The 17,693-nt window shown below is 40.4% G+C and overlaps 1 long non-coding RNA gene and 1 pseudogene across 1 annotated transcript; both read left to right on the top strand.

Annotated features, from left to right (window-relative positions):
• Positions 1-467: 467 nt before the first annotated feature.
• LOC122836596 lies at positions 468-6,329 on the top strand (annotated as a pseudogene).
• A 6,344-nt stretch (positions 6,330-12,673) lies between these two features.
• LOC122836601 lies at positions 12,674-16,210 on the top strand. Its single transcript, XR_006371573.1, has 3 exons — positions 12,674-15,342; positions 15,441-15,517; positions 15,767-16,210. It is a non-coding gene; the product is annotated as an uncharacterized LOC122836601 (long non-coding RNA).
• The last annotated feature ends 1,483 nt before the right edge of the window (positions 16,211-17,693 follow it).

Consider the following 17,693-nt stretch of genomic DNA (forward strand, 5'->3'; position numbering starts at 1 on the left):
TTTTCAAAGCAGCTGAAGCATATGTCATACACGCTGGAAAATGTCAATATCTGATTGGTTGAGACATACCATCTTGTATCTATGCCTGTGATGTATGGTGCAGAAGTTGCCTGCTATGACAGGTGGGTTTGTGTTCCTCCATTTAAAAAAAAATAATAATAATAATAATTATATATATATATATATATATATATATATATATATATATATATATATATATATATATATATATATAAACAGAAGGCCGCATCAGCTGAGAGGTCGAAGCTGACACGTCAGCTGAAGCATGTCATAAACATGGAAAATGTCAATCACTGATTGGTTGACACATACAATCTTGTATCTATGCCTGTGACGTAAGGTGAAGAAGTTGCCAGCCAGCTGTGATGTTTGCATTTTTTAAAATCGTTGCTATGGAAGCTGACTGGTCAGCAGCAGGATGCGTCATAGAAGCGGGAAAAGCACCATCTCTGATTGGCTGCCACGTACTACCAAGTCGTCGAAGCTTCTGGAACTTTCTGCTTCCGAGTCTGCTTCGGTCAAGGTAAGAAGTGTTTGTGCTCTCTCCATAAAATATACTATTTCAATATTTCATTTCATTACAGTATTATTATAATTGCTTAGACTTAATGTGTTCTTTGAGATATGTGCTCAATTTTAAAAGTTTGACTGCTGTGGAATATTTTGTTGTGGCTCTGATAGCATACCTGATAGCTTGATGGAACAGGATTTTTGTAGATTTAGCCAATTTATTCCTAGCCATCATGATATATGATATAGTTCGGCAAGTGCATCTTACATCACTTAACAGTCGCAAGTTGCTCTCTATAACAGGTTCATGTGTTATTCAGTTCGGTTCAGTGTAGTACGGTCTGAAGCGCAGCACCTGCAGTCATTTATCTGTTGATTTTTAGCGTGACTCAGCAACGGAGAACATCGCGGTTCTGGTTCTGATGGACTAATCAAACTTAGCCATTTTATTTTAGCTTGAATTTAATAAAATAAGTTCATATTCTGAGATTGTATCATTATGTTTGGCCCAGGAATGACAAAATAAAATATCTAGGTTTATTTTGTGTGTAAGACCTTTGACGAAAGCCGGTTAGCGAGTTGCTAACATGTAAACAAATGATGGTTCCGGTTTGCTGCGGAAGTCACACCCATAAATCACACAAAGGGAATTTGGAAAGGTGAAGATAAATGTTTTAGACCCACAGGAAGCTAAATAATTAAATGTTGCAGTGTTTTTAAGTCTCGTAATTTTGTTCGTATTTTTCTATGTGATATACAGTCATACATTGGGATTGGATGATATATTTTTCCGGCTGGGAGCGTGTGGCTTTTATTTTGCGTGTCAGAAGAACATTAGTGGTTAGATTCAAACGACTTCATACTAATGCTGAATTCACATTTCGCAAAGCTAGCGTTACACAGTTGAAGCCTTTCAGGCTTTTTTGAGCCTGCCTGTCTCTGATTAGCCGTTTTCCTGGACATTGTAAAAAACTTCACACTTGCGTGACATTTAGTCATGCTTTACTCCATTTTGTGCATATGTAATGATTAAGTTGCTGCATGATTGATAGGTTTATGTAGTTCAGCACTATGTCTTTTACTGCAGGAGCATTAATTACATTTCCACAGAGGTTATTGTACTATACTAATTGGACTTTCAGTATTTGAATAATTGTTTATAGTTTTATTTGAGGTTTCATCACACAGGATGAATCCCATATTTAATTTGCATCGGTTTGTAATGTTGATGTTTAATATGTTTTAACATATTTTACTTTAAAGAGCTTATATAGTAAATGACTTGGTTAATTTGGTTAAAGTTTATTTTTTCCATTTACATAAGATAAACCTGTTAGATTTATTTGTTTAATCTGTTTTTTTAATTACATTTTTGACCAAGTTGTAAAATGCACGGATGTTTACACCAGTTGTGAAAAGTATATTGGTCCTGTTTAGAAGCCTCAGAATATTTTGAACTTTGTCCTTATATTAAGAAAAAAAACAACCTATTTTTTAAAAATATATATTTTTACGATCCTTTATTAATTGAAATTTATTTTTCTTGTATTTACAGCTTTTCTCTTGTGCGAGACTTGGCGATTTGGAAGTTTTCCACTGCTGCCTGCTGCGATTCTCACCTCTGCATCACCACATCATCTCATACCTCTATCCTACAGACACATATTTTATCTACATATTCAGACAAGTTCTTTTGCACATAGTAACATTCAGTTACACGCACGCACACACACACACACACACACACACACACACATTTAAATAACCACCTTTCCCCCCCCAGGTGTCTTCTTTTTTTCTACTGTGGTCTTATAGGATGCCCCGTAGAGGACGGCGCTCCGAGGCGGCCAAGGTGAGATGGAGGAAGCTGGAGAGTGTGCCGGTCGTCGCCAAGGTATATCAATTACAAATTGCAGTAATTGTTTTTGTCTAACAGTAGTTTTTACTGTACTTTGGACTTTAAGCATGATTATAATCATTTCTGTGTTTATAGCCTGGGACACCACCGCCGCACTCCAGCGCTTGAACCCGACTCGGTCTCCGCCGACGAAGGTAAGGCTGTCATTTTATATTTTAGTAACTTATTGTTGGATGATAACAGTCATTTGGTTTACTCATTTTATTTATGTCTTTAGACGTCCCGACTGCTGGAGGGTGGCCTGCCCTACCAGGTATGTTCATGACAAGTTCAGTTTCTTTTATGTAGAATAGCCCAATCCAGTTATGTTTGTACTTAATCTAAACATTTTTAAATAATTCTTTTGCAGATGTCGCCCGTGGTTCGCCAGGACGAGGAGCCCCGTGAGCAAACGACCTCTCGTGTGTCACGTATGTATATCAGATCTTTGTTGTTTTCTTGTTAAATTTTCAAAGCCATTAAATCCTAATCTTGATAACTGCACATCTCTAAACAGGCCGTGGGACGGGGCGTCGCCATCTGGTGGAGACGTGGCCAGCTTCCCGGGTGACCAGACGGAGCTGCAAGTTGGTTCTGCCTACTGCCGAGGCTCTGGAGAAGAAGGTACTTTTTTTTATCGATTTCATACAGAAATCTTGGTTTGAATGATAAAACTCTATAAGTAAACCTTAATGTTTGTTTTATTTTTCAGTTTGCTCTTTTGGTTGGTGATTCCCATCTGCGTGCTATTGTGGATGGGTATTGTACCATGCCAAAGGGCGACTTCTTCTTAGGGATGCTTGCATCTCCCGGCGCCTCTGCGGAAGAGTTGCGGCTTGAGGTGCTGGATGCAGTTCTGCCTCGGCCCCCCGAGGTGATCTGTCTTCTGGCCCCAAGTAACAACTTGACCGCCAGCAGGACCTTCGTGGAGGCCGGAGCGGCGTTTGACGCTTTGTTGCGTACCGTCTGCAATCTCTCTGCTAATGTAAGTATAATATCCACCGCATTTATCCATAATCAAATATATCAGAAAACCTGGCATATGTTAATTTGTTAATTTATTTGTCTCAATTTTTACAGGTGGTCGTTGTGGACTTTCCCCCACGCCTTCGCGTGGAGGAGAGTGTGCAACAGCTGCTGCGGCAGGAGTTTCAACGTGTGGCTGCTCAGAGAGGTAAGTGACTTACACAATTTGTGTTTAGACTAAAACTTCAGCAAATTAACATTTTATAGTTTTCAGGGTTTAGATGTATGAAAAATTTTATTTTTCCTTTTTTATCTACTTTTCTTAAATTACGACATTGTTAGTGTGATTGACATTAAGAATGACACTTTCTTTTTTTCTGTCTAGGTGTTCGGTACTTGCCTGTCACTGAACACTTCCCGTTGAGCAGCCTAGCCTTGTGGAGCAGGGACGGCGTAAGTTGAATTAATTTTTAGAATTGTATTTTAAAAATGTTATTTAGGCGTACTGTATTTTATAAAATGTGTTTATATCTTCAGGTTCATCTGAGCGATCGTCCTGGGATGGAGGTCCTTTCTCAGTTGCTTGAGGCGGCGGTCTCTTCGCAACTTGAGTTAAGTGCACCGAAATCTCCAGCTCCTGTGATGTTGGCTCCTCCCCCCCCTGGGACGGCATCCCCCCCCGCGGTGAGACGTCCCCTGCCCCGGCTGGTTGTGGTTGGCGAGGTGGTTGCTCCTGGCCGCTCGGACCCCTTCGCCTGGACTGTGGTTGGTGGTCAGAAGGTACTGGATACATGCTTAGTTGATTTAAGCAAAATCTTGCATGTTTAATTTTTTAAGAATCCATGAATGTGTATTTTGACTTTTAACGTGTCTGTTTTGTGTCTGCCACCCTGAGCGTCCATTACAACTTTTACTAAACGAACAGATCACAAACTACATCGCCGTTGTGTAATTGTGTTGAGGGCAAGTTAAACTTTTCAGAAGATCATGTAAATGTCAAAAACCACCTATTTTGAGAATGTGAAAGGGAATTAGTTTTCAAACATAAAATATAAAATGCAACATGACATCCCTGTGTTATTTGAAATCTCATCTTCAAACAATAAGTATGGGCTCTATTTTGTTGCTAAGAAATGGGGGGAACTTGTGCAAGTAATGGTGAAAAGAGCAACTGTGACAAGTGGTAACAGAGTAATGGCAAAAACAGTGAGATAGTGATATTGATTGGTGTCACACACTTCATAATTTATATGTAGTTTGTAGAATCAAATATACTTTATTGATGTCGAAGGGGAAATTGCTTATTTGCTGAAAAGGTGGATCATCCAATGTGTAAATATTAGTTAATACAAATGAAATCATAAGCAATATAAAATTTATGAAAATGTATACGTAACTGTGATATTGTAAGTAGTTTAAAAATGTGACTAAATATAAAATAAATAGACAAAATAACAAGCGCACACTTATGTTAATCTATAAATGAGTCCAGGAAAAACTTGGAGTAAAGACACTCACAGTCTGGTCATATATGAAAAATTGTGTAACTAATAAATGTGCAGCATGCAGGTTTGCTATTTTTTTAACTTGAAGTCAAAGAGGGAAACTTGGAGCCATATTGTGAGGCACAGTGAAGATTAAAATGATGTTGATGGCAGTTTTATTAGAAATGTAGATAATCTGAGGCATAAAGGGTAAAATGAGGTAATGGTAGGGTCAGAGGCAGGTACTCAGAGGTCCAAGCAGAGGAATGGCGGCGCTGTACAGCTGTAAGGAGTCGATCACCAGGGGTAGAGGAAGAGCTACTCCCCCACCAGCTAGTAAGCAGCTTCCAGCCATGGTAAACTCCAGGAGTTAAGGTAGAAACCCTTTGTGAGTTTCACAGTGAAAAATAAACATTTTCCAACTTAAAATTTTTGTAACTCCTGTATGTGTAACAGTTTATCCAAAAGAGAAAAAATAATTTAGGTTGTGCTGGAGGAAATACCACACAAAACACTAAGATAATTTCTTTTGAGGAAATGCAAAGGTAAAATCAAAGTTTATTAAAAAATATATATACCTTGCTTCCACTGAATATAATTTTTCATTGTTTACAGTCGCCTCGCGGGGGCCAGGGTGGTGATGGCTATCCACAGGCCACTGGGAGGATGGTTGACCAACAGGTATGATTTTCTTTACCTCAGAGCAAAACATGTTGTGTCCTCGGTGTACAAAAGAATCTATTTTAAGCTATTTTTTTTTATTTTACAGGGAGACCTGCTGGATTCTTCCATCCCCCCGAATCCTGTGTGGTTCAGCCCAACGTTGCTGGAGGAGATGGACCGGATCGTTCCTGCGTCTGGCCTTGACGCTCCGATACCTACATGTTCTCCGACGAGGAAGAAGGTATTTTATTTTATTTAAAAAAAGAATAATCATTTGAATTTGATGTGCCACAGTTTGTTTTAACAATTATATAATTTCTTCTATTTTTTTATTAGAAGACGAGTCCGAGGCGTCGTCCAATTTCCGATCCCTCCAAGCTGAATCCGGTGGAGCGGCAGGTGTGACACTGTTTCAGAAAATATATCACAGTCTTTAAGATAATAAAATATATATTTTCAGTTTGCACCAAGTTGATAGCTTCTGTTGATTTATAGATGGAGGGAGCGCCGAGAGAGACCACCACGCCAGCTCGTCGCCAGGCACGGAGTCCGGTCCCCCTGATGGACGTCGAGGCCCCTGCCGAGTCCTCTTCCGTGCCGCTGGAGGACCATGTCCGGGATGGGAGCTGCCAGGTAACCCCTTCCTACCATCTCACTCATAACAAATGGGTGGAAGAGGGCAATGTGTTGTGGAGAAAGTTGACATATGTGGTTCTGTGTATGACGAAGATGCCAAAGATTGTCACGCACAAAAGCTACAAATGCCTGTGCAAAGTGATTTTATATATATTAAAAAATGTGTTTTCCGGTTTTTAACTTTGTGGGTGTGCTGCTTTATTATTTGTGCCTTTTTTATTTTTATTAAATTGAATATAATTTCAAAATTTTTGTTTTTTCAGATTGGCTAAAAAAGTGAGCTAATATTTTTAACAGATTAATTTCTGAAGTACAGAAAAACAAATTTTAGATGCACAAATCTGAGCATATGTATTTATATTGAAAACTGATCCAATACTGTTGTAATAATAGTATTTACCATTATGTTTATCAAAATTGTATTTATTTATCACCTGAATAATTGATTACTCAATTACAAAATACTTGTGTACAACTGGCCTAATTGGTGGTAGATAGTCATCAGGTGAACATTTGTATAAATACTGACTTTTTTTCTTTTAATGTGACAGGCTTCTGCGCTGGAACCCGGATCAGCGGTCCACCTGTCCTGTCGGTAAGTGCCTCACATTCTCAAGCCGACAAAAGGTATGCTGCATTTTCCGCAATCACCAGTGCACATGCATGGCACTCACATTTTAGCTTACCACAATGAGGGGTTGCAGTTTGACACAGTGTTGCTTGACAGAGTGATTGAAAAAGGAGACCAACTTTATGTCGGCGTTAAACAGCAACTGATCAGTGATGGAACGCGTTTCATGACAATCACTTGACATTTGAAGAGATGCCTGACCATGTGTTGACTGACAGGAACATCTATGCTGTACACACAACTGGTTTAAGGGTAGGTCATGTTTTTGCTGGTAGCGGGAGCCCTCAAGGATCTCGACAATTGGGTTTGCCTCTTGCCCTGCAACTGGAATGTCTGTCGAAAAATGTCACCCATGCTTTTCTTTTGGTGACTCCAGAGTGCATTGCAGTTTTCAGGGACAGAAGCGGTCGGTTTGGAGTTTTTGATTCCCACTCAAGAAATTCAGCAGGCCTGCCCCACCCCAGTGGAACTGCAGTAATGATGACTTTCTGCAAACTGTCTGACATGGTCAACCATCTGCTGAAGCTCTTTGAAACCGGCCCCAATGCCACCTATGAGTTTGTGCCAGTAGGTTTTGTTAGGGACAATGATGACCCCTCTGAGGATTTGGCCTTTCAGAACGTTTCACCTGCAAGCACAAAAGTAAGTCCAACTGTTTTCAAACCAGACGGCACCTCTGAAGAGGAAATGCCTCCTTGGCTTAAGGAAGTTGCAAACGTATTAGAGGAGACAGCTCCAACCATTCCAAATTTCTCAAAAGTTCCAAAAGCCAAAAGAAGAAAAATTAAGACAGGGTCAAAACGCAACAGGGACAGAATATGCTAAATAAAATTAAACAAAGTTCATCTGAAAAAGAAAGATATGTAAAATCTCCAACATTTAGGACCAAAAAGCTACAGGCCTTAAAAGAATCATACATTCTTCATCAAGCACAGAGGAAGGATTGCATCAAAAATAGATATAGGACAGATACACGATTCCGGAAGAGACAAATAAATTACGTTAAGTACAGATTCAACTTTGTCCACAGCTTCAGAGACAGTCATAAAGCCTACATGGCAGAGTATATAAGGAAAAGGTTCAGAAATGATCCTGTCTTTAAAAACAGACAAAAAGCATACATTAGGAATCGATTCAGAAACGATCCAGTCTTCAGAAGCAGACAAAAATTATACAACAGGAATTTATTCAGAAACAATCCTGTCTTCAGAAGCAGACAAAAATCGTACATCAGGAATCGATTCAGAGATGATCCGACCTTTAGAAGCCAACACAAAAAAACAATGCGTGAATACATGAAGGCGAAGTATCATAGTGAGCCTGGTTATCAGGTCAAACATAAAGAAAAATGTGCTGCCAACAGAAAAGGCAGGCTATCAAGACGAACACTTTCCAAAAATTTAACACTAGAACATGCTTTACGAATCAGAAGAAAGTACAAACAAAATGTAGGCTTCCACCTTGAAATTCAATGCCCTCTGATGAGTGACGAAATGAAAGCTGCGATACAAAACTTTTATAAGAACATACAAAACGGACCCACATACGTTTGCACTGTGTGTCACAGAGCTCTTTTCCCCAATCAAGTAAAGCACTGTAAATATACTAAGAATATGCGTGTAGTAGCTGATTGTCTAACAGGTATGTATGTTCATGTGTGTGGATCTGCATGCTCTACCCCATGTTCTGTACCCGAAGAGAGGATGGGGGAGTGGATCTGCTACACATGTGACAGCCATCTAACTAGAGGAAAGATGCCATCGATTGCTGCTGCCAATAACCTTCACCTGGCTTCGGTTCCCACAGAGCTTGCGGAATTGAATGTACTTGAAAGGCAATTAATTGCAAAGATTTTACCTTTTGCAAAAATTGTTTCCTTGCCAAAAGGACAGCAAAGGGCAATACATGGAGCTGTTGTTTGTGTTCCTTCTGACATGGAAACAGTTGTAAATAGTCTTCCGAGGCCCCGTGAGGAAGCCCAGCTTTTACAGGTGAAGCTTAAGAGAAAAACCAAATATAAAGGTTACCAATATTTTTACACGGTCAATATGAAAAATGTCTTGGGTGCACTAAGAAAGCTTAAAGAGAGTCACCCAGATTACAAAGATGTAACTATAAATGAAAGTGCAACATTTGAGGGTTTCCAAGATGACCAGCCAGTTGAGGACGCTGATCTACAGGCAGAGGAGGCTGAAATGGATGCAGCAACAGACCAGCAGCCTGACCACATAGGGGCAGAGCATCAGGCACTTCGCCCTGGTCTGATCTTGGACACCTGCATGCAGCCTCCTGACATAGCACAGGAAGTATTATCATATGGAGAAGGGATTTTCAGCATTGCGCCGGCTCAGGGGAACAAGCCCATCTCCTTCTTCAGTGTTCCAAGACTTGAAGCCAAGGCTTACCCTGTGCATTTCCCAACTGGAGTAAACACTTTAGATGAATCCCAGTGTTGCACTTTCACCGAGTATGTATTTCAATGTACGGCTTTTCTCAATAGATACTCGGTTTGCCAAAGACCAGAGTTACCTTTTCTTTGCTCAGTTTGTGACAGAAACTCATATTGCCAATGATAGTATGTCCATTCAGACAAGAAAAGGTAAACCAAGCAGCAAAGATGGAAAAAATATTTCCAGCAAAATGCTCCAGAACAAGGAGTTGGAAAAACTGAGTCCAAAATAAAGGCCACCGTTTCATGCAACCCTTGAGAGGAACTCCGCTTATTGGGAGAAAGGATTACGGGATTTGCACGCCATGGTGAGGCAACTTGGAAAGCCCACTTTCTTTTGCACATTCTCTGCTGCTGAAATGAGATGGCCAGAAGTCATTGAGGCCATCAAAGGTCAACATGGGGAGCAGGTAAGTTTTTCTGAGCTTGACTGGAATGCAAAGTGTGACATTCTTAGAAGTAACCCTGTCACCGTCATGCATGTTTGAAAAGAGAGTGGATGCACTTTTCAGAGACCTCATTCTTTCCCCTCGCAGCCCATTGGACCAGTTGAGGATTACTTTTATCGCGTGGAATTTCAGGCAGGTTCACCCCATATCCATGCTGTGATATGGATAAAGGATGCACCTGAAATGGAAGACCCTCATTTTCGGTGAAGTCATAAAGTTCATCGATCGTTATATATCCTGTCAGTTGCCTGATGAAATCAGAGATCCAGAGCTTCACAAAATTGTATCAGAGGTTCAAATGCACAGCAAAACCACTCAAAATCATGCAAAAAGGTAATGTTGAATGCCGATTTGGATTCCCCAAACTACCAATGGACGCACCAGAATCACGGTCCCAGTAATTGACTTTGATTTTGAAAATGATGCCGAAAACCAAAGGAAACTAAGCAAATGGTAGGAGAAAGTCCAGAAAATCTAGATCACCATTTGTCTCAAACCTACAAAGAGAGGCAAAGAGAAAACTGAAACCAATTAGGGATTTACTGAAAGATGACAAATCATCTTTCAGGGATTTGTCAGAGTTACTCCAGGCTTGTAATATGACCAAAGTAGAGTACAATGGCCATGTGGATGCTCTCACTTCTGGAATGGTGGTAATGATGAAACGCGATCCTAAAGATAGCTGGGTTAACGCGTACAACCCCGATCTCCTGCGTGCATGGAACGCCAACATGGACATTCAGTATGTGCTTGACGAGTACAGCTGCATTGAGTACATGATGTCCTACATAGCCAAGCCAGAGCATGAAATGGCGCAGTTCCTCAAGTCTGTTGTAGATGATTTAAAGACGGCCAATGTTAGCCAACGCGATGAGATGAAAAAGATCATGCAGGCTTATTCAAAACAGAGAGGTCAGTGCTCAAGAATCCGTTGCGCGCACTTGTAGCCTACCTCTCAAAAAGTCCTCACGCAGCGTTCTTTTTCTTCAAACAGATGAAGACGGTGTAAAAATGAGCCTGCCGATGAGTAAACTCATGAACCTGTCCCCAGATGAGGAAAATGTGTGGATGACAGGATTGCCGGAAAAATATCTCAACAGACCAGAAACGTTAGAATTCGAACACATGTGCCTGGCAGAATTTGCGTCAGAATACCGGGTTCTATATGGCAGACAAATTGAAGGGCCAAACGCAATTCCCCTCCTTAATGATGCAGGATACATCCAGAAAAGAACTATGGGCAAACCTGCAGTTATTAGATTTACTCGTTTCTCGGAGAAAAAAACCCCCGAAAAGTTTTACAGGCGGCTTCTGAAGTTGTATTTTCCTCATAGACGAGATGAGGACCTTAAAAATGAGGAACACACAACGTACGAAGCCTTTTACAACAACGGGTTCCGTGGTAGATATCGGGCTAAACATTATGTGGATTTCAATCGCAAAAGGTATGAAGGGCAAGGTAAAAAAATTGACAAAATTATGGAAGAACTAAAAAAGCAGGGACCGGTTCGAAATGCGTGGAACACTTTTGCACCCGAGGTTGAGGTAGACCGTTTAGAATGCGCTGCTGAACGACCACCATTGCAAGAAGATGAAGAGCAAGACCCTATTCCAGATTATGAAATTGATGTCAGCACTGTAGACATGCCAAAAATTGAAGCTCCTAAATTGAGCCCTGATTTCATCAGACAAATGTACAGGAGTTTAAATGAGACTCAAGCGTCCGTGTTTTATGCCATTCGCGATTGGTGTTTGAAGCGCGTCTGGGGTGACGACCCAGAACCGTTCTGTTATTTCTTGACGGGAGGAGCTGGTTGTGGTAAATCTCATGTCATCAAATGTGTTTACCAGGAGGCAACCAAGCTCTTGCGACAGCTTCCTAGACTTCTTGAAATTGGTGACATGTCCAAGCCTACCGTGCTCCTCACAGCTTTTACTGGCACCGCAGCATACAACATATATCGGGGAAGACTTTACATTCTATCTTGAAACTACCCAAAAGTTTAAAACCACCATACAAGGGTCTTGGAAATTCATTAGATGACGTGAGGGCAGTTCTTTCTAATGTAGAAATCTTAATCATCGATGAAATCTCCATGGTCTCCAAAGACCTACTTGCATATGTTGACTGGAGATTTCAACAAATCAAGGGAACAACAGGTTCATGGGTGGGGTCTCTGTTTTGGCTGTGGGGGACTTCTTCCAACTTCCACCTCTTGGACGAGCTAAACCTCTTTGTGTCACCGAGGATGGCATGCTTGATATCTGGAATGAGAATTTCCAGATGATCACCTTAACGGAAATCATGCGGCAGAAAGATGACCGAGCGTTTGCAGAGCTACTGAACCGAGTTAGAGTTAAAGGTAAAGCGGATTTGCTTTGTGAGGATGACAGGACTCTTTTGATCCAAGCTGTTACTGACCCCAAAGAATGTCCAATGGATGTCCTACACATTTTTGCAACAAACAAACAGGTGGACACCCATAATGCAGCAGTTGTGGCATCTTTAGGTGCAGTAACAGTTGATATTGAGGCAGAGGACTACAAAAGAGTTACAAAGACAGGAAACATGATTTACTTGGGCTGTTGTATAGCGGGCAACAAAGCGAGACTTGTGTAACAACATACAGGCTGGTTTGGGTTTTAGGGTAATGATTATAAGAAACTTGGATGTAGAGGATGGTCTTGTGAATGGAACGTTTGGCACCATTTCTGATATTGTCACTAGTACCAAAGATGGAAAGACTAGTGTAAAATTAATTGGACTCAAATTGGACAACCCCTTGCTGGACATACAAAAAATTCAGGGTAAACCAGGCGGCTTTGTTTACATTGAGAGATTTGAGGAACAGAGTAGTGTAAAGGGAGTGGTACGACGGCAATTTCAATCAGGTTAGCCTTTGGTTGTATGCGGCACACAAGGTTCAAGGGATGACTATGAAGTCTGCGGTCATTTCCTTAAAGCGTATTTTTGAACCTGGAATGGCATATGTCGCCCTCAGTCGCACAACTTCCCTGGAAGGACTTAAAATCATTGATTTCGATGAAAGTAAGATCTACGCTGACGAAAACATCAGAGCAGCTATGGAATCAATGAGACCAGCATCGTTTTTGCACACCAGACCGCTCTTGCATTTTCAGTCTGGTCATCAGGGTGCAACATTAAGAATTGTCCACCACAATGTCGAAGGTCTTGTCTGTCACTCTGAGGACATGAAACAACATCATGAACTCATGTTGGCAGATGTCTTATGCCTAACGGAGACTCATTTGTTTGGATCTTCTGTTCCAGCTTCTTGCCAAATAGAGGGCTATTCTTTCTTTTCACGGAACAGACATGTCTCCTACTCGAACAGAGTCGACATTGCTACCAAAGAGGGAGGGGGAGTAGCGACTTACTGCCGGAGTCTTCTCCAACCGCAGGAACGTAGATTTTTTAACCAGGTTACCGATCTTGAATTTAACGTCGTCAAAGTGGACACCCCAATCAAAACCCTCATCGCGACAGTTTACAGGCCTCCAAGTTATGATCTTAGAACATTTTTAAGAAATCTGACAAACCTCTTGGATGGCCTGAATTCAATGGACATTCAGCCCATTGTCGTGTTAGGAGACTTCAATGAGGACCTTATTCCTCCAGGGAAAAAAGCCATCAGTGAGTTGTTTAGAGCCAAAGGCTTTATGCAACTCATCTCTCATCCAACCACAGAAAAACGTACTCTTCTTGACCACTTGTACATCTCCAATCCAGAATACTGTGTCCAGTCGGGTGTCTTGCAGGCTTACTACAGCTACCACAATCCCATATACTGTGTGTTGGCTTCAGTATAAGCTGCATCTACAGTGACTTGCAAAAATAGTCATGTTTCTTGAAATTTTCCATATTTCATCACATTACAACCACAAATGTGGAAATACAGTGGAGAGATCAAGTATATAATATACACTGTTGATTTTTCCAGGTATATACTAAGTAATACACACTTTTCAGTTTATTTGCAAAAGATTCATTCAATCATGTATATTTTTAAGCCTCCCTAGTAGAGTCTATTCTGGGGTCCTGGAAAAGATGGTCCGTAAGGCCCTGGAGAATGCATAGGAGTTCATCCAAACAATCTACATGTGTTTTATGTACTCGCAGAAGGCTTTTGACAGTCTCCCTCTGGGAACCTTGCAGGGGGGGGAGGGTGGCGGGTTCTCTGGGAGTATGGTGTCCAAGGTCTTTTGATATGGGCTGTAAGGTTTCTGTGTGATTGGTGCTAGAGTCTAGTCTGCATTGCTAGCAGTAAGTTGGACTCTTTTCTGCTGAGAGTTGGACTCCGCCAAGGAAACGAGCCTGACTCTGCTGGCAATGCACACCAGACTCTGACATCAGTCATAAAGGGACCTAACAGCCCCTATCACAGGGCCTGATACCCCATACTCCTGGAGAACCCCAGCATGGTTCCCAGAGGGACACAGTCGAATTCCTTCTCCAAGTCCACAAAACACATGTAGAGAGGTTGGGTGAACTCCCATGAACCCTCCAGGACTCTGCTGAGGTTATAGAGCTGGTCCAGTGTTTTATGACCATGGTGAAAATCACACTGTTCTTCTTGAGTCCTACCTTTGACTATTTGACAGACCCTCCTCTCCAGGACCCCCAAATAGACCTTGCCAGGGAGGCATTACTCCCCACAAATATATTTGTGGTTGTAATGTGACAATATGGAACAGTTCAAGGGGTATGATTACTTTGTTAGCACTGTACATCTTAATCCCGAATTCATGACAGGAAATTCTTGTTGGAGAAAATGTTAAGATCTCATGTCATTCTTAATATCACTTTATCTAACGGCGGTTTCTTTCATACATGCAGCAATCAGAAAGCAGTGTGGATTATATTTTTTTATCATTGTTACAGAGGGTTTGATATGTATTTAATCATTGTACACATTTGTGAATCATGGTGTAGCTTGTGGATTTTGTTGTAGGCATAAAAATATTTTTGTACAGTTTGTGAATCATTTCGATACTTATTTAGCTCTGTAGAAAGGAGAATTTATAATCAGGTTTTGTATGCATACATGAAGGTTTGAGCTTTGAGAATACGAAAGTGGCTGATCTTGAAACACTTATCGGTTCTCTGCAAGAGTAGTTGCTGGAAATATTGGACCAGGAAGCAGCAGATAAAACAATCAGTTACTACACGTATATTCTGTTCATTTTTAAATCAAAATTAATTCAAATAGATCTTCAATCTGGCCCAGAGCATTTTCCTTATTTTTCTAATCCGGTTACAGTAACTGTTATCCTTCGAATGAATCTAATTATTTGCGAAACTCGTTCTTTATTTTGTAGCATTTAATTAAAGCGCTCCTTGTTTTATCTCTCCCCAATCAACACTGTAGTTTTTACTGCTGCAGCCCCCTAGTGGTTACTTCACTACAAGGACAAAAGTTCAACTCACTTTTGTCCTATTTGGCTCCCTCCACATAGTCAGAATTTGTCCTGTTTTGGTGGAATTAACCCTTTTTTCTTCCAGTTTTAGTCTGTTTTTGCAGGTTATTTTGCAGGTTGTTCCACACAGAAGCTATCCTTGGAGGCTGCCAAGAAAAGAGAGAGGAAACGAGAACTGGAAGTTCAGCCCATGAAAGGTAGCAAATGTATCTAAATTGTAGCAGCCTTAAAAGTAGTTATTTTTGTTGTTGTTGATAATATCTGTTTATTGACGGAATGACTTGTCTATTTTTAGTCCAGAACACTCTGGCCTACCTCATGGACTTGGACCCACACCCAATGAGAAGATGGAGTTCTTGTTTCTTTAGAAAGGTACATGACAAATTAAGCAAATTTATTTTAACTTGAAATTGATAATTTTGTATATGTAGGTTTTATAGAAGGAATCCAGTGCATATATGCCCTTTTTTCTTGGGTCACATTGGTGTTTATATCTATGTTAACCATTCTTAATCCTTAGTTTAAACAAAGTTTAATTTTTACTTCATTCATTCATAAATGAAATAGATGTTTAAAAATGTCATGTAAATTAATTTGGTTTTTGTCTGTTTTTTACTACAGTTTGTGATGTGTAACTCAAGATTGGACGCCGAAGAAGTTGGACAAACCGAAGACCTTTGAAGAAGGAGTTCTTTATTGTCATTGTTTATAATTGTAAATAGTTTTTCTTGTATGTATGTATGTATGTATATATTTAAAATAGTTTTATTTATACTATAGAGAGTGTAATATGTCATGTTAGATTATAGTTTCAGTTCCTGTATGTGTATATAGTTATAGTTCCTGTATGTGTATAGTTATATAAGTTTTATATTTATAACAAGTGAAACATCATGGCAAGGCAATGATGTTTCACTTGTGAGAGTAAATCTGTCGGGCCTCACCTTGACACTCAGGCAACAACCCTGAGTGCCACATGGCCAGACAGGACACATGTAAAATAAAAAACATAGCAAAATTTTTTATTTATATTCTTTAAATGTTGTAATTTTAGTTCATTGTAAACTTTACCTGCAAAAACCTTGAAGAAATCTTTAACATTGTTCAATATATATTTAAACTGTGATCTGTTGTGTGTGTGGGTTATTTAATTAAAATTTTTTCTTTGTCACTATTATTAAGTATATTATTAAATAGCCCTCTCATTTTAGCTTATACACTTACTTTATCATACTGAATGGTGCATGTCCAGTTTACTTAACATTCTTGTGATTCTATTGATTACATTGCAGCTTTCTTTAGCATTGATGCTAATTCTTAGCATCAGAACGCTGGGTCCAAACCGACGGGCACACTTTGGCAGGCCCCATTTAAATTTCTTCAGGAATTTTCTAGTTGGGGCCTGCCCATATACAGTGAGAGAGCAGTGACTGACTTGCGAAGCAAGTCAGTCACTGCCTCCATGCATTGCATGGCAGGCACCTATTGTTCTACACCCAATAGAACGCCTCTTTATTATTATTATTGGGGCCTGCCCATAGCAATGCATAAGGAGAGCAGTGGCTGACTTGCGAAGCAAGTCAGTCACTGCCTCCATGCATTGCATGGCAGGCACCTATTGTTCTACACCCAATAGAATGTCTCTTTATTTATATATTATATTTTATTCTTCCGTTACCGTTAATGCGGCTCGTGCATCATGAGCCCACCCACAAAAGTGGTATCAAAACGTGCGGCTCGAACCCGGCATTGGAGCTATTACTTTTGGTGGGATTTGGAGTTACCATGGCGACGTAAAAAGCAAAAAACGACCCCAAAATCACTAACGAGCTCACCAGCTGCATCTCTCGTCGTCAAGGGGACGAGGCAACCAGTAAATCCTGAAAATACCCTATTTTTGAGGATTTTCTGTGTCGTCATAACCTTATGTAGAAACGCCATTCAAACTTCATTTTGTAGATACGTCCGTGATCTCTTTTAAAGTGAAGACAGCACGTCAATATGTATTATGGTTTGTCCACAACTTCTTTCTAAGCGACCCAAAGTTTTTGATTTTTGGAAAAATCAGAGTGTGAAGGCTGCTCCTCTAGAGTGAGAGTCAGAGCGACATTTTGACCCCAAATCATTTTTTAACTCGCCCTCACGCTCACAAATATTGCATGATTGGTATCAAACTTGGTCATGACATTGATACGCGTGCCTGCTCCGGTCAAATGTTTTCAAAAATTATCTAGCGCTTACAGTTTTCTCTCCAGGTGCTTCAGAGCAAAGTCATGCGCCAGGGTAGCAGACAGATCTCACTGATTCACTTCCATGTATTTCTGAAAAATTTCAGACCTTGGCACACACTTTTTTTATCTCATCGCTGTTAATACTGTGAGTGAGGTAGAGATATGAATGGGACTATGTGAACAAATAGCCCTCTCATATGCTTCAAACGGTTTTCGAATATGTATTACGGTTCCCGAACGGGAAACAGTTGTTTGCAATGCTTTTTTTAGTCAAACTGGCTGGCTCAAACAGAGAATTGTCTCCCCCTGGATGTCTC

Source organism: Gambusia affinis, linkage group LG01, assembly GCF_019740435.1.
Source record: "Gambusia affinis linkage group LG01, SWU_Gaff_1.0, whole genome shotgun sequence".
Classification (NCBI taxonomy): Eukaryota; Metazoa; Chordata; class Actinopteri; order Cyprinodontiformes; family Poeciliidae; genus Gambusia; species Gambusia affinis.